Raw genomic sequence first — 22,181 nt, 5'->3', positions numbered from 1 at the left:
GGTTTTGCTTTCTGCAGTTTCAGTTACCCATGGCCAACAGAGCATTCCTAAAGTATTAGATGGGAAAAAAAAAAAAGTATTAGATGGAAAACTCTAGAAATAAACAATTCCTAAGTTTTAAACTGCAGCCATTCTAAGTCGCATGATGAAATCTCATGCAGTCCCACTCTCTCCCACCCAGGATGTGAATCATCCCTTTGTCCAGCATATTCATGCTGTTTACGCTATCTGCCCATTAGTCACTTAGTAGCCCACTTGGTTATCAGATTGACTGTCTCAGTATCGCAGTGCTTATGTCCAAGTAAACCTTTATTTTTATTTAATAACAGTTCCAAAGTGTCATTAATTTCTTATTGTGCCTAATTTAGAAATTAAGTTTTATCATAGGTATGTAGGTATAGGAAAAAACATAGTACATATAAAGTTTGGTACTATCCGTGGTTTTAGGCATCCACTGGGGGCCCTGGAACATACGCCACACAGATAAAAGACAACTATTGTATACTCAGGATATACTAGCTAAGCAAAGTTTAATCAGGAAGTTAATTGTGCTACAGAAATAATCACATAATGCATATCAAAGCCAAACATATTATCCACACCAATGTTCATCTCCATTAGTATAAATGATCAGGATGACTTTTCCATCCCATTCCCATAAAAATGTGCCTCATACACTGAACAAGAACTCTACTACAACTATTCGTAGCACCAAACAAAACACTTCTCCTAAGAATTCCAAAAAAGGCACTTCCTCAGAAAAAATAGCCTGTGTTAGGTAAATAATAAGGAACGACAATTATGTGAACTCTTATTTTATTCCTATATACTCCCTAAGTTCATAGAAAGGCTGTTTTACTTGCATTAACCAAATATGTTATAATCAATTTTTTTTTTTTTTAAAGATTGGCACCTGAGCTAACATCTGATGCCAACCTTCTTTTTTTCTTCTACTTTTCCCCAAGGCCCCCCAGTAAGTAGTTGTGTATTCTAGTTGTAGGTCCTTCTGGTTGTGCTATGTGGGATGCCCCCTCAGCATGGCTTGATGAGCAGTGCCATGTCCCCCAGGATCCGAACTGGGAAAACCCTGGACCATCAAAGCGGAGTGCGTGAACTTAACCACTTGGCCACGAGGCCGGTCTCTAAAATAATAATAATAATAACCAATTTTTATACTCATTTGCAAGGCTATCTTAAGCCAACACAAAGATCCCTTCCTTTCATTAAAAAAAAGTCTTTTTATAGTGTTTCTCTTTGGTTAAGAAAGATGCATTAACCAATGCCTAAGAGAACAATGACCTTTTTCAAAATCTGCTGCTGTGAACCACGTCTAATTATGTTTTCCGTTTCATTAAGGTTTAGGCCCTACAAGCAAAACTGAAGTAGTGGTAGAGTAGTACCAACAGTAGTAGCAGAGGAAGAGAAAGAGGAAAAAATAAGCAGCTGCCATTTAATGAGTGCCTATGATGTGGCAGGAACTGTGCTAAATGTTGTATGTATATTATCTCATTTGATTCCAACTATACTAGGAAGTAGCCATTATTATCCCAAGTTTACAGATGAGAAATCAGAGGCTTAAATAACTCAAGATCATACAGCTTCTAGGCGTTAGTTAAGATTTCAAAGTCCCTGCATGTAACTACTACACCTGACTGCCTGATAGTCAGCAGGATGGTCTCTCACAATAATGTATTAATTTAATAAATATTCACAATTTGCTTAGAATCTGTATAAATGCAAGGCAACCAAAGAGAGCTCAAAAATGACTATAGTAAAATAAAATGAACTAGGATAAGAATGAAAGAACTTTAATGATTTCATGGCATGTCTATTCCCAATAACCTTCCAGACTTGAAAGTGCTGACAATAATAATTCACTATCGTCTCTGAAACTTCCTCATTCACCTTGCCTCACCCTCAAAGCCATATGGTGAAGAACCTCACCAGGTGTCAGGAGAGGAACTCCCTCTCTTCTATTCCCCATAAAAATAATCTCTATACTTCTTCCCATCTACTCCCCCAACCATTTGAAAACATTATCCTTCTCCACATACTTCCTTTTCTCCAGAGGCACATGTGAACATAGGAACAACGACCAGTGAACTAAGTAACACAATTCTTAGACTGGAGGAAGCTCCAAAGCAGAATGTAGAGTGCACTTTCAAATCTGAGTCTAAAAACAAAAGAAACTCGGCACATCAAATACCTACTGCAGATGGTATTTTCAGATTTAATCTTAAACAGAATTTAATAGTTACAGTATTTCAATATTAGTCTGCCTTGGACATTTACAGCCTTTGCCTCTCTGCATGCAGTTAGACAAAGAATACAGACTGCAGAACAGTTCAAGAAACAGTTCATGAAAAATCTGAGTATCAAGACTATGAAAGATACAAAATACATGATTCCGTTAGGATCATGGGAGCCCCAAAATACATAAATTATGGCTTGAAAATGTCTTTCTTGCAACATGACACAATTCCTGCCCCCAACTTATTTTACACTCCACTGGCTGTAGTCGCCATGCATCAGCACCAACTGATTTCACGCTTTCTAAGATCAGGAAACAGTCCGCAGCTTAGTCTCTCTCACACTCCACTGATATGGTAACGCCATGGTTCACCAACTTAACTCTTCCAAGTTTAATGTTAACACCTATTATTGACCACCTCAAAAGGGAGTCAGACCAAAGCTTTAATATAACTGAACAATAGCAATATAATATGTAAGAAGAGAGAAAAAAGCCTGCTTCCTACTCTGCATATGTGCCTGGCAGTAAGGGGGAAAGCAAGAAGGGAAAAACTCCCTCCTAAAACTTATTTCCCTCACTACATATCTGGAGGTTGTTTGTGCTTCTAGACTTATTTGAAATTAGTTCCTCTCCTGGATCTATCCTGGGTTACAGGGATATCCTATAGTTGACAACAGAAGAGCTGGAATGCATTAGGCTTTGGGGCTAAGCCTCAAACTAGACATCCATTAAACTTCATCTTTTTTACCATTTAGGATTCACAGACTAAGGCTAATAAACCATTGAGTAAATTTTGAAAATAGAGGCCACTAGGCGTAATCTGTGCCAAGTGTCTTACATATATTACCTCATTTGATCCCAACTACATATTAAGAGGTAGCTATTAGCTCAATTTTACAGATGAGAAATCTGAAACTTAAGTTACTTAAGATCTCACAGATTGCAACTGTTGGTTAGGATTTCAAAGTTCCTGCACTTAACTACTACAGTAGACTAGAATACATGCCTTCTAAAAAATGGGGTAAAATAAAACATAGCAGAGAATAGTTTAAAAACAAAAACACCAAAGTGCAATAGCAACAAAAGAGAACAGCTGTAAAGGAGGTGGAGTCCCTATGTTAGAGAGAGAGTTACAACCCCGTATGTACCTCATCTTTCGCATTGTAGCTACATTAGCTGGTGTGAAGGCCAATGTGGCTGGTAAGAAACACTTTAAAGCAAGCAAAGAAAGTATTAGATAATTAATAAATAAGAGCTTCTTACATATGCAGATTGAAAGTTTACCTAATTAAAGTTTCAAGAATAACAAATGCTTACCTTAGAATATAATAATATCTTTAGCACAATGCTCCTTTAAGGATCAAGAAGCCTAGACCGAGTGCTACAGAAGCCTTTCAAAGAAGAATAATCTACTGAACAAACATGCTCAGGTACTTAAACTGCATTCTAATCTATTATTCTTATAATACAAAAAGAAAGATAAATGTTGAAGACTGGTAAAAGCTAACAGTAGGTAATGGCATTTTCTCACAGTCAAACAAATATTTACTAAGTGCACATATTGTACTGAGATCTATGCTAGAGGCAGTGAAGGATGTAAACTAAGCCTACAAGTAATAAAATGGTTTGAACCACATGAATAACGTAGCCTCCCCTTTAAGTTGTCTCTATTTGGGAAAATAAGAAGATTTTCTTTAAGTTGTTTTAAAGTAGTATATAAATGCCAAATAAAGAGAAAAGCAGTAAATGATAAAAACACACAGAAGAGACATATCACCAAGGGCCTGGAATGGTTGAAGAAGACGTCATAAAGTAGGTGGAATTAGAACTCGGCCTTTGGAAGCTGGCATTGAGAGAGAGAACTCAAGGAAGACACTCCAAGCAGAAAGCACGGCTTGAACATATGAAGAGGGAGTATGTCAAAAAGTGTTATTTTCGAGATAGTTGTAAAAACTAGTCTAGCTAGAGGCAAGGGTTCAATGTAGGGAAATAGTGGAATATTCGGTCAGAAGGACTGTTTTCAGCCTGGAGGACCTTCAGCACTAGGTTTAGGCATGTGATATCCTAAGCAATGAAAAGTTGAATCTAGACCTTACAGACAACTCCTGAAAAGTGATACTATTACAGTGTCTTCCCTTACCCCATTTGCCCTTTCATTTACCTCTGGCATCTTTTTTAATATGCATCATCAGTGTAGAGGCACTGAGATAGCACACAATCTAAAGACTGACATCTCTCTTATGCTTACTTAATCCAATGGTATCAATGACCAAGCTGTAACATATTAACCAAAAACAAGGAATAGGACCAACAAGAGAGAGAGGCTCTAAAACAATGTGCCCCAAATCTAATCTCATATTCAGAATTAGACATTACGCCTAGGGGAGTAATCAAATACATTTACTAGGTATAATCATAATCAGAGAAAGAATAGAACCAATGTTTGCCCCGCATTAAATTCTACTCCACAATCCAAATAATATCCAGAAACTCATGCCTTGAGGTCCGATGAAGATGGCTATAGTTGGCCAATTGTTTCTGAAATAATACCATCTGGTGGTATGTGTATATGTGTGTACCAAATCTAATAAATAAATAAACAACAGGATAAAGGCTTTGTCTGAGATAAAGGCCTAGTCATTCTGGATCCAGATATGGTAAATGGCCTTATACCAGTGCAATAATTCCTGGAAAAGATAAGCCCAATCCCCATTACTCTGACTTTTATAGTCTCATTTCCTGGCATGAAATGATATTGCTACTCTCTTCAAAACTTTTAAATCTATCCAATCCATACTCTCATCAATATAACATTTAACCTTACAGTTTTGACGAGAGAATAAAATACTAACACCTTGAAAAGAAAAGTGAAACACACTATTTCTACCCTACCAAAACCCACACACACACTCTAGCTGTTTATTTCATATTTAGCAGAGCTAACGAGAATAGCTTCCATCTGAATTGCCCACAGAACTAAGTTGCTCTGCTCCTCTCTCATCTCTTCCCCTCCCCATCCCCTCTAAAACTTACACACAACCACCTCATTCTGCTGTCCACCTTCCCAAAATGCTGCCCAACACTCAACAGGCTGTCACAGATTGTCAGCACTACGTTTGGGGACTTGAGAAGCACTCTTGTGGGACAGCACAGAGTATTAGTACAGCATTTTCCCGGACACAATGTCACTCTTTATAGCCAGTTGCAAATTACTTTCTTCTTAAAAAATAATACTTCTAATAAGACAGGCACAAGGAGATTTTAAATAACCAAGATTAAAATTCACTTTGGTTTGCTCTGAGAGCTGGGTCATTTCAGAGCTATGTACGATGAAACCCCATGCCTCCACTTAAACGAGCCACACATCCTATCTAGCAAACATCTGAAGTCAGCTTCTGATGCTAACAAAAGCAAAGAGACTATCAAAAAGAATCTTTCTCCTTTTTTCCGTGCCTATAGCTCCTCATCCTTAGATTCTATCTGAGACGACATTGTTTAAGCTCAGCTCTCCACATCAACATTTATGTCTCACCATGCCTTGCTGTGCAAAACCATTTAAAAGACAATTCTGCAAATCATCAGTATCATTTTATTAAGTTATCACCCAACTTTTGCCGTGTGTTTCAGCAGCACACAAGTACAATTATCTTCTGACAGTTGCTGTTACTGATTCTCTCGTTACCAGTAAAGCCTTCACCCTACACATCAGCCTCCCAGTTGCCACTGGTTACACATGAGAGCCAGAAGCTGGAATAAACTGAAAATATCATCAGAGGATGCAGGTAAGAAAAATCTCTCACAAAATAGCAGGTCCTATCAACTTACTACGTCTTCTTGGAAAAAAAATTTTAATTGAAAATAAACACCTATAGAGTAGTATTAAAAAATCAGGGGCTGGCCCCATGGCCAAGTGGTTTAGTTCACGGACTCCGCTGCAGGCGGCCCAGTGTTTCATTGGTTTGAATCCTGGATGTGGACATGGCACTGCTCATCAAACCACGCTGAGGCAGCGTCCCACATGCTACAACTAGAAGGACCCACAACGAAGAATATACAACTATGTACTGGGGGGCTTTGGGGAGAAAAAGGAAAAAAAATAAAATCTTAAAAAAAAAAAAATTAAAATCAGGGGGCCAGCCCCATGGCCGAGCAGTTAAGTTTGCACGCTCCGCTTCAGCAGCCCAGGGTTTCACCAGTTCTCATCCTGGGTGCGGACGTGGCACCACTCATCAGGCTATGTTGAGGCGGCGTCCCACATGCCACAACTAGAAGGACCCACAACTAAAATATACAACTATATCCTGGAGGGATTTGGGGAGAAAAAGCAAAAAGAAAAAAGAAGATTAGCAACAGTTATTAGATCAGGTGCCAATCTTTAAGGAAAAAAAATTAAAATCAGTTTTACTAGATAGCTAATTATCTTTCATTTCCAAGTTCTTCGATGGCATTATTCATTCTGCTTTGTTATGCTTTACTGAGGATTCACTGACCATCTCTTCTTCCTAAACCAGTTCATCAAACCCCTACAATAACCACGCATCTTTGCTGCTCCCTATGTGAACAATAGGGAAGCTAGAGCTTGACAGGAAGAATGTTAATTCTCCGTTTTTACAGAGGCAAGAGACTGAACAGAGCAAAGCTAGTAATCCAAGTTTGAGAATTAATTCCAATATTTAATCAGCTCCTGTTCTCTCTACAACAAACACCAAAATTAAGACAGTCAGTGACTAGAAGCAAGAAAACCTTTAAAAGACCCTAAGTCTTTCAGGAAATTGCCACTTTCAAACTTGTTTTACATACAAGTTACAAAATAAAATGACACTGAAGGAAGAAAATATAAGCAAACATTTAGAATACATAAACAATATTTCTATAAAATATGCATAAGTATAGTTAACTGACTTACCAAATAAGCGACATTTATTTTTTGAATAATAAAACTCTAGAACATGCAGATAGACTGTCTGAAGGCAAATGGTACAAAAGCTCCCTTCTGATGGACAGCAGCCTCACCTGGAAAATAATAATAATAAAAGTTATTTTTATAAAAATATGTAGTTATCACTTCTTTGACACCTGTCTGTGCATTCAACTTTCATTATCTCACTTCATGATACTAAGAGTTTAACACAGTGATTTACCATAGAATGTGCAATGAAAATAAAGACACAAAAATACTTTTTAGAGGCTAATCAACAAAAAAGAATACGGAAATGTCATCTTCTCTCATTCTCAGTCCTCTGAGAACTAGTCTGAGGAGAATGAAATGCCTATTGACTGTCACTAAAAATGAGATAAGAAACAAAATAATACAGATGATCAAAAGCAGAAAAAGATGTTCAACTTCCAGTCATTACTGTAGTTCTAACTTATAGGATGGCACATGGTGGATGCTCAATAAGAATATGCTGAATAGATGGTTGAACACACAGATTAAAAATAAACCTTATCTTGGGGCTGGCCTGGTAGCGTAGTGGTTAAGTTCACGTGCTCTGCTTCAGGGGCCAGGGTTCACAGGCTCGGATCCCGGGCATAGACCTACGCACCGCTAATCAGCCATGCTGTGGCAGTGCCCCGAATACAAATAATAGAGGAAGACTGGCACAGATGTTAGCTCAGGGCTAATCTTCCTCAAGCAAATAAAAGAGAAAAATTGGCAATAGAAGTTAGCTCAGGGCTAATCTTCTTCAGCAAATAAATAAATAAATAAATCTCATCAGTTAACAAAGAAAAATTAAATCACATCAGTCAGCAAAGAACTGCAAAGTAAATACACTCTTTTTTTGCCCATCAAACTGGCAAAGATTAAAAAAAGAGCAACTCTTTTGGTGAATGTAGACTGAATAGGGCTCACACATTGTTAGCGGAGGTATACATTTTATTAATATAGAAAGCATTTTAACAATATTTCAAAATCTTTTATAGATCAAAGGGCCTTTGGACAAGGTAATTCTCCTTCAAAGAATTTATCATAAGGAAATAACTGAATTCTACAAGGATACTTATTCCATAACCATTTATAATAGTGAAAACTTATAAACAACTTTAATGTCCATCTATATGGGCCAGATTAAATAAATTATGGTATATTATACTATGGAGAACAATAAAGATATTTTAAAAAATAATGTAGCTGTAAATATTGATATAAAGATCTAAAAAAGTATAACTTTTTCAAAAATGGAGAATTTAACAAGAAGTGTACAAAATCAATATAAAGAAAACTTTAAAACATTCCTGAAAGACACAAAAGTAGATCTGAACAAATGGAAAGATGTTCCTTGTTCTTGGATAGAAAACTCAACACAAATCAACATGATAAAGATGTTAGTTCTCCCTAACTTATAAAGTTAATGTGATCTCAACAAAAATCTCAATATGAGTAAGTTTTTTTAATGGAAACAGAGAGCTGATAGTAAAGTTCAACAGAAAAATAAACAAGTATAAGAATAGCCAACAAAACATTAAAAATGTGAAAAGCTAGCCCCTCAAACAGTATCAAGCATCTCTAACTACGACAGTGTGATAAACAGTGCAGGATCAGACAGACCAGGGCAAAAGAAAACAAAGTCCAGAAACAAAGTCAATGGAAACTTACTATATGACAAAGGTGGCATCGCAAAACACTCGGGCAAAACTGTACTTTTTAAAGAAAATATGCTGGAACAACTAATTAGCATTTGGAAAAAGATTAACTCACAATATTCATTAAAAAAAATCCAAATGTTATCAGGGATCCAAATCTAACAACTAAAATCATACAAGTACTAGAAGAAAGCTTATGTAAACTCTTCTTTAACCTGAGTAAAGGGAAGGGTTTTCTAAATATAAACCAAAATTCAGATGCAACAAAGGACTGAAAAACTGGACTACATAAAATAAAAGCCTGGGGCTGGCCCAGTGGCATAGTGGTTAAGTTCACGGACTCTGTTTTGAGAGCCTGGGGTTCATGGCTTTGGATCACAGACCTACACATTGCTCATCAAGCCATGCTGTGGCAGCATCCCACATACAAAAAATAGAGGGAGGGTGGCACAGATGTTAGTTCAGTGACAATCTTCCTCAAGCAAAAAGAGAAAGACTGGCAAGAGGTGTTAGCTCAGGGTCAATCTTCTTCACCAAAAAATAAATAAATAAATAAATAAAAGCCTAAACACACACACTCGAAAGTCAAAAGACAACTGACAAACTGGGAGAAAATATTTGTAACATATATCACTTATAAAGAGCTAATATTCCTAATATAGTTTTTAAAGCTCTTAAAAGTTGAGGGAGGAAAAAAATCCAAAAACCTGACAGAAAAATTTTTTAAGATACAATTCACACACAAAAAAAGATATTAAAATGACCTTTATACATTTGGAAAGATGTTCAACTTCACTACTAATATGAGAAATGAATATTAAAACTATATTGAGGTGCCATTTCTTACCTATAAGGTTAGCAAAAATTAAAAAGTATAACAACACAATCTGATGGTGACACTGTGGAGAAACTAACACTTTCCTACATTGCCGGTGGGAATTCAAATTTGTACAACCCCAAAGAAAGGCATTTAGCAATTTTTAAGAAAACTATATAGATGCCTTTAAAGTTCTGACTCAATCGTTCCATTTTAAGAATTTACCCAAACAAAAATATATATAGACAAGATTAGTCATTGCAGCACTGTTTGTAAATGCAAAATATTGAAAACAGCGTAAGAGAATGGTTAACACCCTTACGACAGAGTACTGTGCAACCGTAGGAGGAAAAGACAGAGGGAGAGGGCTAGCTTTATAAACTGATGTGGAATGGATTCCAAAATATATGGGGCTAAGTGAAAAAAGCAAAGTACAAAAGAGTATCTATAGCATGCTACCTTTCATCTAAGAAAGAAGAGGAAATCAGAAAATATACATGGATCTCCTCATTCCTGGGAGGAAAAACACACAGGAAGGATAATTCAAAGAATGATAAGATAGGTTACCTACAGAGGGTGGGTGGAAACAGGGTGGAAAGGACAGAAGAAATGGGTGACACTGCTCTGAGTATGTATTTTTTACACATTTCTGACTTTTGGAACCATGTTAATGTTTCACATATTCAAAAATAAATAAGATTGAATAGGATGAGGAGAAAAAGTTAGAATACAAAAAGAACTGACCTGTATTTAAAATGACTAAATAACCACATGAGGGAGGGAAGAATGCTGAGGAGAGAAAACAAACCCTAGTAACTCTGAACATGGCTTTTAGATCAGCACTGTCCAAAAGAAACAGAATGGGAGGCACATATGTAATTAATATTTTCTAGAGGCCACACTGAAATAAAGTAAAAGTAGGTGAAATTAATTTTATTAATATATTTTATTCTATCTTATGTATCTAAAATATTTCAATACCAAATCAACATAAAATTATTGAGATACTTAAGATTCCTGATTTCATACAAAGTTTTCAAAATCTAGTGTATATTTTACACTTACAACAAATCTCAATTCACGTAGTTAGTGGCTACCCTATTGGACAGTGAAGACAGACCATATGCCCTTAGGCTAAAGGAAAAAGCTATCGACAAATATTGAACTCTATTTACTAGGTATCTTTTAAACAGTGGTACGAGTTAGCAATTCTATTTTTCGATATTTAGGATTGAGCCAATAAGTAAAAACACGAATAATGGGGCTAGGGTTCTCACTGTTGGAAGGAGCTGTGAATACAGAATGAACGAAGGACAGAATAAACCCCGTAGTGTTAGACTGTAATCACAGGTATCTCTATCAACTCATCGCTTTCAGTAGACAAAGATGTACATGTGTGCGTGCGCACACACGTCACATCAACTTCCTAGACACCTGCTGAGAGGGCCTAGAAGCAATGACACCCAGCTGCAATGAGGACATCTAGAGTCTGGATCCTGGCTTACAAGGCCATTCTCTGCTAAAAGGACAAGAGCTCCTTGAAGAAATAACTCATTCTAGGGATCAAGCTTGGAAAATGCAAGATGAGCCCAGAACATCTTGTGGTAAAAAGTTAGGAAGTACTCAAACAATAACAATTGCAGGCCAAAAGAAGACAATCAGCTTGAAGGGGCTCCCGCTGGCCAAATCCAGGACAGTGTCAAAACAAACAATGAAATAAAGTATCATTATAAATAAGTGCAGAAGCAATGAGGAGAATTAGAAAATCACCATTTAGGAATCATGAAAATGATTCAAGCAGAAATCACCAACGGATACTAACATTACTGAGTAAAAGTTCAAGGAGTAATAGGCTATTATTTATAAAGTCTCAAAGCATCTGTTCAAAAATACCTCAAAATTACAAACAAAATGTGAATGTACTTAATCCCACCGAACTGTACACTTAAAAATGGTTAAAATGGTAAATTTTTTTAAGTATATTTTACCACCAAAAAATTACAAAAGGAAAAATAACTTTACACTGGAAAACCTGGCAGACACTTCCTTAATGAAGTGATCCAAGATCACATTACGAGTATTTCAGCATCCTGTGCCTCCTGACATGATGCCCTGAGAAGCGTAACATTACTTCTGTGGCACTCTTGCGGGAAATAGATAACCTGAATCCTATCACGAGGAAACATCAGATAACCCCAGATCATAGGCATTATACAAAATAATTGGCCTGCACTCTTCAAAAATGTCAATGTCTGGAAAAAACAAAGATAGACTGAGGAAATGCTCCAGATTAAAGGAAACTAAACAGATATGACAAATGAATGCACTCTATGATGTGAAATTTTCTCTTGTACAATAGTACATTATTGGGACAATGGGTGAAATTTGACCAAGTCTGTAGATTCGATAATAATATTAAATCAATGTTAATTTCCTGATTTTGACAACTGTACTGTGGTTACCTAAAAGCATGTCCTTATTTTTAGAAAATGCACTCTGAAGTATTTAGGTATACAGGAAATTCAGGTATACGTATACAAGTATTTAGGTATAAGTCTGCACCTTACTCAAACGATTCAAGAAATAAATATTGAGAGATAAAGAGAGAGAGAGAGAGAAAAAGGAAATGTAGTAAAGTGTTAACATTTGGAGTATCTGGGTGAACTTTCTGTACATTCTTCTAACTTTTCTGTAGTGTGAAATAATGTCAACGTAAACAGAAAAAAGATGTTAGCACAGTACCTGGCACATAATCTGCAATCAAATAAATAGTAGCTTTAGATGTTAAGGAGAACATTATATTCTGTGCAAAAAAATCATCCTGACTCAAGAGATTTATACTTTCATGATGGAAAAAAATGGGGAGGAGCAAAATAATACATATAGTATATTCCACTTAAACATATTTGCACAAATACACAGATAAATGAAGAGAAAAGACTAGGAAATATACACTAAAAAGTTAATAGCAGCTAGCTCTGAGTAATGGAGTTTGCTAGCTTCCTTATAATGAAGATGAATCGTTTTTATGTTTTTTTCTGAAAATTACTTTTAGAAATTAAAGGGCTAGCCCACAATCAAGGAAGCCATGACATCCTTCCTTTTCTATCACAGTACCCCCCTCTCTGCAGACCTACATTTAGTCACTGTATTTGAGCACCATATTCTGTTACTTTGCCTTTCATATATTACAATTAAAATGATCATGTGGTATCATTTCACATAAAAATATTCCAGTTAGTTTGTCAAATCATTTCAGTCTTGCGGGTTAAGAGAGTGGAATGGACATACACATACAACTGTGCTTCTTTCCAAAATCCTACTAAAATAACAGTACAGTCTTTTTTTTTTTTTCCAAGACATAAATCAACAAGGATGGAGAGAGCAGAAGAGGAGGAAAAAGTAACAAAACTTCAGAAGTTGGAACATACACAGATGAATGCTAACTGTATAGCAGATCCTGGAGAGCCAAATACAAATCCAGCAGTAGAGAAAGCTGAGACCCAAACCAATTTATAACCAGAAACCCGCACAAGGGTCAGGAACTACCAGCACCATCTCTGGAACTGGAAGTGAAGTGGGGAAGGGGCAACAGGTGAAAGCTGTTTGAGGCGTAGTTAGATCCTTAGATCCCCTCCCCCTCCCTGAAAGAAGACTTGAGGTTATCTCTGCAGAATGTAAAACAGATGATCTCTAGTTTGGGGGCTGAATAGAAGTGCAAAGGTCTTTAAAACTGGGTGATTAAGTGAGCATACTGAACACTAAGCTCTACTGCTCCCACCCCCATCCCCACACACCAGCTCCCTGCAAAACTCAATATAAGGGCCCTCCAGGTACCTACAAATACCCAGCACAGCATAAAATAGACACAGACATGCACCAAGGCACATCACTGTGAAATTTCAGAATACTGGGGACAAAGCAGAGATCCAAGAAGTTTCCAAGAAGAAGGTCCAAACAAAAGAAGATTCATGTTGGCTTACTACTTCCGAACAGCAACAGAAGACAACGAGAAAAAAACTATGCCTTCAAAATTCTAAAGAAAAGTATTTCTAATCTAGAATTTTACACTCACCCAAACTATGTTAATCAAATGTGAGAACAAAAACAGAGACATTCTGACATGGAAAGACTCAAAAAATTACCTCCCATGTACTCTTTCTTAGAAAATTACTAGAAGATTGAGCAAATTCAGGAAAAGACTGATTGTTCGTAGCCATGGTAAAAAGCTGCCCGGAGAACCAGTTTTAAGTCCACTCAATTGATAATGACAACTTACCTCAGCAGCTACTCTTTCACAAGCCAAGTAATCAGGGACAGATTCACTCCAATAAACACACCCCTGAGCAGTAACCAATCAACAACGTCATCCAAATAAAATGCTTCTGTACATGATGTTAACCCACTTCCACCTCTTAAAATCTTCCAATCCCTGAACTCCATACTCCCCAAAAACACTATGTAATATTAACAATCCAGTGTGTTTAGGGAAATTATACGTGATGAGATATTCTGGACAGAGAGTGATGGTCTCATCATCCTTTGGCGCCAAACAGGGAAATAAAACAAAGACAGACATGGGATATGGAAAACAGGATATCCAACACAAGAGAGAAGTGAAGGAGTATTGGTGAATGGGGATTCCAGGATAACTGTGCACTAAAAGTAGAAGGCAACCAATCCAAATTGACACACGAATGTTGAAGGCTATCATCCCCATGCTCTCCGCCACAGTGACATCTTTTTAATCTGACACAACTACTAGAAGATGTGCTCCACCTGAGCAAAAGGGTTAATGAAGAATGAGGAAGATAAAGAATTCCAACAACACTGGGAATCAAAACCACAAGGAGAGAAAAGTCTAAGGATGACAACAAGGGAAATCATTCCAGAACTGTGCAGAAGGCCCAGGTAGCAGGCCCAGAAAGGAGGACAATGAAGGTCTCCAGAAGAGAAGTTTCCAAGAATCTCTTTTTTCAATTGAGGTCACATTGGTTTATAACATTATGTAAATTTCAGGTGTACATCATTATATTTCAGCTTTTGTATAGACTGCACCGTGTTCATCACAAAAAGTCTAGTTTCCATCCATCACTATACATATGTGTGTGCTCCTTTATCCTTTTTGCCCTCCCCCCTCCCCCTTCCCCTAACCACCAATCTGTTCTCCATATCTATATGTTTGTTTTTTTATCTTCCACATACAAGTAAAATCATACAGTATTTGTCTTTCTCTGTCTGACTTAATTTCACTTAGCATAATACCCTCAAGGTCCATCTGTGTTGTCACAAATGGCACGATTTTGTCTTTTTTTAATGGCTGAGTAGTATTCCATTGTATATAATATACCACATCATCTTTATCCATTCATCCATTGATGGGCACTTAGACTGGTTCCAAATCCTACCTATTGTGAATAACCCTGCAGTGAGCATAGGGGTGCATATATCTTTTCAAATTAGTGTTTTCATGTTCTTTGGATAAATACCTAGAAGTGGAATAGCTGGATCATATGGTATTCCTATTTTTAATTTTTCAAGAAATCGCCATACTGTTTTCCATAATGACTGCACCAATTTGCATTCCCACCAGCAATGTAGAGGGTTCCCTTTTCTCCACATCTTCTCCAACACTTGACTTTTTAATAACAGCCATTCTGACAGGTGCAAGGTGATATCTCACTGTAGTTCTAATTTGCATTTCCTTAGTAATTAGTGATGGTGAACATCTTTTCATGTGCCTGTTGGCCATGTGAACATCTTTGGAAAAATGTCTGTTCATATCCTCTGACCATTTTTTTTCCCCTGAGGAAGATTCACCCTGAGCTAATATCTGTTGCCAATCTTCCTTTTGTTGTATGTGAGCTGCTGCCACAGTATGGCCAGTGACAGAGGAGTAGGTCCACACCCAGGAACCAAACCTGGAACAGCAAAGCAGAGCATGCCGAATTTAACCACTAGGCCACCAGGGCTGGCCCTCCTCTGCCCATTTTTTTATCAGGTTGTTCACATTTTTGTTGTTCAGTTGTGTGAGTTCTTCATATATTTTGCAAACTAACTCTTTATTGGATATATGATTTGCAAATATTTTCTCCCAGTTGGTGAGTTGTCTTTTTGTTTTGTTGATGGCTTCTTTTGTGCAAGAATTTCTTTAAAAACAAAGAAAATTGGAACTGATAGACTACTGTGACTGATCTTGTGGAAAAGTATACTGAGAGGCTACTATTTAAGACATTATCAGCAAATAAAATTTGCACAGGCTTAATAATGTAAACACAGCATTAACTATTTTATTTAACCAAATATTGTAATATAAGTAAATTGGGAGGCTAGGGGAGGAGTAGCAGTGGTCATAATGGTTTAAAAACAGTAAAATTTTCTCTTTCATAATAGAAACTCAATATATAATGAACAAATTGGTAAATCAAAAGACAGCATTACACATATATTATTTAAAAATATGGAGGGGCCAGCCTCATGGTCTAATGATTAAGTTTGGCGCACTCCATTTCAGTGGCCCGGGTCCAAGGGTTTGATCCCAGGAACAGACCTACACCACTCTTCAGCCATGCTGTGGCAGCAACCCACATACAAAATAGAAGAAGACTGGCACAGATGTTAGCTCAGAGCTAATCTTCCTCAGAAAAAAAAAATATGGAGATATGTAAATGCCAGGAGAAACAGCTTAAGGAGTTGAAAGTGGTTACCTTTAGGGAAAGGACTAGAGAGAATGGGAAAGGGTGGGACAAAAACTACTCACTATATTTTTGTTATAAACCACTTTTTTACTATTTGACTGTTTAAACTGTCTATTTTAAACTATAGATCTGCTGATAAAATATGAAAAACAGCAACATATGAACATCTTATCTTAAATATACTCTTCATCATTCAAGAATATATAAATAAAACATTTTCAACTGAAAGGGACAAAAAATCCTAGGGAAAAAGTTCTCCCCTTTTTGTTGGAAGACCCTCATATTACCAATACTGAAAGAGCATAAACATACAACATACAGAAGAGCTTTAAAAATAAAAAATGTTAAAGCAAATTAACAATTGAGTGGAGAGATTTAAGTAATTGTAATACTAGGAAGACTGTAGGTCTGACCTTACTTACAAATTCATTAATGATCAAGAAAGTGCAAATAACACATTTAATTAAATTTGCTCATTTATCTATTTTGGGAAGTACAATTAACAGCAGTGAGAGAGAGCAGTAATATAAAAGGACAGAGATGGATTAAAAACATTGGCCAAAACAACCAAATTGGAGAGTGGATGGAAGGCTAGGTAAAATTATAGGCTTAAAACAACAAAAAAAGATAGCAGAAACTTATTTACCATCAATTTTACTGCACACTGTTGCCATGTGAAGTAATTTTGGCCAACACTAATATTAAATGAGGATATATGTATACACACACATACACATACATATATACACATAATATTTTTCTTTATGAGACTGATAATTCTAATTAAGCAAGGATTCATGAAGGTATTAGACTCTAAAAACAAAGTACTATTGACACAATTTGACAAAAGTAGTTTTACACTCATAGTTTCCTAAGTACAGAAACTCTATCAGGGATTACCAATAATTAATTAAACTGTCCTAAAGACAATTAACTCTGTTATCTACCCTTTATTCTTCATCTAGCTACATTTGGATCATCCTCACTATTTCTGTTCTTTATACCCAGGCACTGACCATTCAAAACAGTCTATATTCCCCAAGTTCTCTAGCAGGAGTATGGCTCTGTGACTAAGTTTTATCAATGGAATATGAACAAAAGTGGTATATATAACTTTCAGGAAGTATCCTTAAAGGGAGGGAGATGTGTTCTTACTCTCTTCCTCCTTTCTGCTGGTTGGAATGTGGATGTAATGGCTGGAGCTCCAGTAGCTATCTTAGACCCTAAAGTAACTTTGGAAAAGAATAGAATCCATGCACAATGGAGAGACATAACACCATGACAAACAATACCAGTCCCAGACTACTTCTGGAATTCCTGACATTGAGAAAAATACACTTCTATCATGTTTAAGTCTCTCTTACTTGGTTGCAACGAAATCTAACCCTAATGAATATAACCTCTATACTAAAATACACTCCTTGTTTTCTTTCTTTCTCTAAACAATCTCCCTCTGCTCCTTTGCTGACTCTTTTTCTGCCTCCCACTTCCTTCCTACGAGTATTCCCCAATATTCCATCCTTGGTCTTTTCTGCTCTAGGCCAAACATTCTACAAAATCACATCTCTATAGGTCTGATTGAGCTCTAATTTCATCTCCAGCTGTCTATCATTCCACTTGTACGAGACATAATTATACAGGAACGTAAGTGATTTTTAAAACAAACAAAAGAGATAAACAAAGTGGTGGTAATAGCAATAGCAGTAGTTTGTTGTGATGGTAATAAATAGCTAATATTTACTGAGCTCTTACTATTTGCCAGCTATTGGTCTAAGAGCTAACCCTCACAACAATCCTATGAAATAGGCAGTATTAACACCATCCCCATTTACCAACAAGGAAACTGAGACCCAGACAAGTTACATAACTTGCTCCAGACACATAACAAATGTACTAAAGAAATCATTCAAACCCAGGCTCTCAAGAACTCACCCTCTTAACCAGTACCCACTAGCACCTTATTCTAAAGATGCCATCACAGCTTAACACTTTTCAAAGCTGTCCTCAGCAACCACAATAGTCACTTAAATATCCTCTATGGTGATAAATTTCATGCCTCTGAAGACTAACTTTTAGAAACTGCCAAGTATCACTTAGAAACAAGTATGGTAAATAAGATGAGTGATCAAGCAAGATAACACTGTTCTGGGGACAAAGGATATGACCACCAAGTAATGAGATTAGTTTTCTTGTATGGCTCTACTGGTTCTGAAAGCAGTTCCAAAAGACAAATTCCAAAGAATATCAATTTGCTAGAATAAATGCATTGCCTCAAAAATGGATTACTTTAAAAGGAACAGCATTCATTTACTAAGTTCTTTATTTTTAAAGCATGAGATTTTTAAACTACCATTTAAATTATCTAATACCTAAAACTCATATTAGCAATTGAACTCATTATCGTTCTCCCTAGATCCATCTGAGATCCTTTCCCAACGTAACTATTAATGGTACCACAATACACTTGACATGCCAGGCTCAAAACTTTGAGGTATTCTGATTCTTCCAGCTCTTCTAACCCCACCCTAATTGTTCTTCCTCCACAAGAGCTATCACGTTTTCTATTTCCACATTATTCTATGACTGTACTATTGAAATACTCTCCAGCCACTCCCTACTTGAGGTTATCACACAAAATTGCCAGTACAACCTTTCAAACTCTCCTTTCATCATATGACTTTCAACAGAAGTACTGTTACCTATAGGATCAAATCTAAGTTCTACAGGCTAGCTTTCAAAGCCTTCCATTAATTCTTCTTCATTATCCCTACACACATATAAACCCAACAAATCACATCTCTTTCCTACTCATCATCAGTAAAAATCATACCATTTGTGCAGTACTGTTAACGTTTCCTTTTTGTCTTGTTCAGTTCACATGTTGTACTCTCTTTTGCTTCTAACTACTCTCTGTGTAGAATTTTTTTCTGTTCTTTCTACTCAATTTATTATTCTCACTTCCTTCATGATCGTCCTCTTCCATGAAACCTAAATAACCTCACATAGATACTCTGCATTTTGCATTCCTCTACAGAGAGATCATCCAGGAGTAGAACTGGAAGAACCTCAAAAACTGACCAGACTGGGACTTCTTTTGTGTATGAGTGATTTTCTAAGGAGAGGGTTAACTTTCATCAGATTATTCTGTCAAATACCTTGGAAGGTTCATTTGACAGCGGACAAATTGGAAGCCCAGAGATGTCCTCTAACTTACCCTGGTTTTCAGTCTGGCAATGGCAAAACCAGAATTTGAACCCTAGTCCCCTAGGTTCCCAACCAAAGTAAATATAAATTTAAAGATCACTGCCCAGTAATATAATTCATGCTATCTTCCTGAAAGAGTGATAGACACTATTAATAAACATGTTATTTTTTTTTAAGAAAGCAAGATACAAAATGTACATACAATAGTAAGAGATTCCAATTTAAGAGAGAGAGAGTGTGTGTGTGTGTGTGTGTGTATTACATTAATACCACACACAGGGAAAACAGTCACTTCCAAGTGGTGAAAATATAGCTATATTTTCAAATCCTACATAACGAACATGTCTTGAATTTATAATATTAAGAAATACTTAAATTAAAATTATATGACATCATGAAGTCAAAGATAAATTCCTCAACCTTGAACTCAACTGTCAGAGGCAAAGAAAAGTTTCAGGCTGCCCAAGGAAACAAACAAGCAGCACAGTACAAAAACGAAACATCACAGCAAAAAGGGAAGGAATAGCAATGTCATATTGACAATATTGGTGGCAAAAACCAAGAGCTACATGGCTCCTGGGGCTTGTTCACTTTAGTACTTAATAAATCATTATTTCTCACACTAGAAGAGTCAAGAGGCCTAAACTGTCACCAGGAATTGCATGTATAGAAAGATGAGCATGCTGACTTTGAGACAATTATTTGGGATGGTTGCAGAGAATTACCAATCATATAAACAAATCAAGACTATTTCTTTTCTTTCTGGGTCTTCTCCTAAATGAAAATATGAAATGAAGGCGCAGAAGTTCTGGGAAGATTCTTGTGAAGAAAAAGTCTAGAACCACCAAAATAGGCTAATAAATTCATCTTTTCCTAAGTTTTTAATTCCACTCCAAAATCCCTTTATCAAAAACTCTTGGGGCCAGATAGGTTTCAGAATTCTGAATTTTTTCTCAGATTTTAGAAAAGTTAATATGGTAGATATTCTATATGTTACAAAATATTCCAACCAGGGTCTGGGTCAACACTCTGTAATTAAACACACTAATATGTCTGTGGAAAAAAGTATGACTAGTTATACTAGGTATGATAAAGACTACAAACCGCCTTACATCAGTGCAGACTGGATTGTGCCGCCAAGTGAGTCTGCCACAAACTTCCTACAAACTTTCCACTTTCACAACAGTTGGAATTTCGGAACCATGGATAAGAAATTATGGACCTTAAACTAGCTTCATCTGAGAGGTGAGATTATCAGTGGATTTTATTTGTTTTACAAATGCTGAGAAAATGAACTCAGAATGATTATACAAACCAAAGTGACAAAACTAGCAAGTAGCAGAGCCTGGATTCAAACCTTGACTCCAAAGGTTAGGTTATCTCCACAATACAATACAGTCTCTCCAGAACAATCAACAAAATATTCCTCTTCAGAACTATTCAGCACAGTCATTACTAACTGAGTATCCACTAGGCACACTTAGATGCTACCGCTGGGAATGAGCGTACCTTCCAAAAACTTCTTTTAAGTAAAAAATGGTCGAGGAACAAAAGTGTTTAAAACACAAAGGAAAAAATAACACATTATAGCATACAAAGTAGATTGTAATGCAAGTGACTCTCTGTTGTCATAGTTTTGTATACAAGTTTGTATTAAAAACAGTTACCTCACTGATTCATAACTAAAGGTAAGCATTAAAACAGTAAAGCAAAGCCAAGGGATTCCACGTCAAAAAAGAGAAGTAAACGACAGCCATAAAAAAAGACAAAATCATCCCATTTGCAACAACATGGATGGAACTTGAGGGTATTATGCTAAGCAAAATAAGCCAGAGAAAAACAAACACTGTATGATTTCACACATATGTGGAAGACAAACAAACACATGCACAAAGAGAAAAGATTAGTGGTTACCAGAGGGGAAGGGGGTTGGGGGTGGGCATAAGGGGCAAAGAGGCACATATAAATAGTGACGGACAGGGGCCAGTCCGGGGGCACAGCGGTTAAGTGCACTCATTCCACTTTGGTGGTCCGGGGTTCACAGGTTCGGATCCCAGGTGCGGACATGGCACCACTTGGCAAGCCATGCTGTGGTAGGCATCCCACATATAAAGTAGAGGAAGATGGGCACGGATGTCAGCTCAGGGCCAGTCTTCCTCAGCAAAAAGAGGAAGATTGGTGGCAGATGTTAGCTCAGGGCTAATCTTCCTCAAAAAAAATGAATTAAATAAATAAATAAATGGTGACTGACAAATAATAATGTACATCCAAAATTTCACAGTTATAAACTAGTATGACTTCAATAAAATAAAATTTAAAAAAGAGAGTAAAGGAAACATTTCCTAAACATCTGAATCTGCAGACATCTTGTAGTCAATACAGCATTTGAAGGAATGAAAAATAGTATATTTTAATTCTTAACCCTAAGACTTTGCTTTGATCAACAAAGCAGTGTTCTCTATTAGGTTTTCCTCTTTGCTTTCTCTAAACTCTCAGTCCTTGCCGATACACATACACCAACGCCACTATCAGCACCAATCACTAGGTTTCCATCTTCAAAAAATGAGGGTCATGGGACCAACATAGTGGTTAAGTCCACATGCTCCACTTCGGAGGCCCAGGGTTC

At 36.7% G+C, this 22,181-nt stretch overlaps 1 protein-coding gene across 3 annotated transcripts in view; it reads right to left on the bottom strand.

Moving 5' to 3' along the window:
- R3HCC1L (R3H domain and coiled-coil containing 1 like) overlaps positions 1-22,181 on the bottom strand; it is a 95,178-nt gene that overhangs the window by 70,405 nt on the left and 2,592 nt on the right. For all 3 annotated transcript variants that reach the window (XM_046653180.1, XM_046653182.1, XM_046653181.1), the window contains exon 2: positions 7,158-7,264. The gene's annotated coding sequence lies outside the window, so the exon portion shown is untranslated. The remainder of the gene's footprint in view (positions 1-7,157; positions 7,265-22,181) is intronic.

The sequence above is a fragment of the Equus quagga genome, chromosome 2 (assembly GCF_021613505.1).
Source record: "Equus quagga isolate Etosha38 chromosome 2, UCLA_HA_Equagga_1.0, whole genome shotgun sequence".
Classification (NCBI taxonomy): domain Eukaryota; kingdom Metazoa; phylum Chordata; class Mammalia; order Perissodactyla; family Equidae; genus Equus; species Equus quagga.
Note: the sequence above shows the minus strand (reverse complement) of the source record. Positions and strands in the feature narration are given on the sequence as shown.